Source organism: Euprymna scolopes, chromosome 15 (genome assembly GCF_053919585.1).
Source record: "Euprymna scolopes isolate OS-2025 chromosome 15, ASM5391958v1, whole genome shotgun sequence".
NCBI lineage: Eukaryota > Metazoa > Mollusca > Cephalopoda > Sepiida > Sepiolidae > Euprymna > Euprymna scolopes.
Window position 1 is genome coordinate 101,968,659 of NC_136496.1, and position 864 is coordinate 101,969,522.

The 864-nt window shown below is 31.1% G+C and overlaps 1 pseudogene; it reads right to left on the reverse strand.

Moving 5' to 3' along the window:
* Nucleotides 1-201: 201 nt before the first annotated feature.
* On the reverse strand, nucleotides 202-347 carry LOC145294407 (U2 spliceosomal RNA; annotated as a pseudogene).
* Between the last annotated feature and the right edge of the window lie 517 nt (nucleotides 348-864).

Here is an 864-nt window from a genome sequence, read left to right on the forward strand (position 1 = left end):
CTCATATCCTTTGGTACCATGTATGATGGATTGGTACCACAGGCACCGATCCTGAGATGTTGTTTCCTAGATGTGAAGATCAAATCCGGTGTTTTTTAGGGTGAATTTGAGTTGGTCCTTATATCGCAGTAGAGCGCGGCCGATAGGTGTTTTTAAATATATTTATATATATATAAATTACTGCTCTCTAAAAGAAGGGTCTGGTCCTTGCTAACAAAAGTTAGTAAGTGAAAATCGCCTTAACCTAGCTAAAAAGCCCAGTGGCGGATCCTTTCACAAAGAGCAAAGAAAAAGTATGCTGGCAAAGATACTACACTTTGATCTTAGCCAAAAGGCTAAGAAGCGATTCATTACTGTTGGAACGATTAATCCGAATCTGAACCGGAATCAAAATAATCGGAATTTTATGAGATATCAAAATCGGTATTATAATCGAAAATATCGTGGCTAATTTCCAATGCCAAAACGATGTATTACATTTTTTTTTTTTTATCATAGTTTTTGTTTGTTTAAAATGATATTGTCAATTTCTGGCACTAATGATAAAATGATAAGTATTTATTAATTTAAAAATTACCAGTAAAATCTATAAATCAACTAACACTAGTTTAGTTTTTTTTACATTTGCCCAAATATAACAGGGGTAATATAGAAATGAACAAAAAAGAAGAAAAACCAACAACAAACAAACTATATTTAGACTTAAAAAGCTGTACAAGAATCGAATCAGAAATTGTATCCGGATCGCAAATTTATAACGGGATCGTTAATTGTATCGTCCCATCACTAATATATATATATATATATATATATATGATTTAATTGTTATAGATAAAATAGTTATCTATAGACACATGTTTTGTC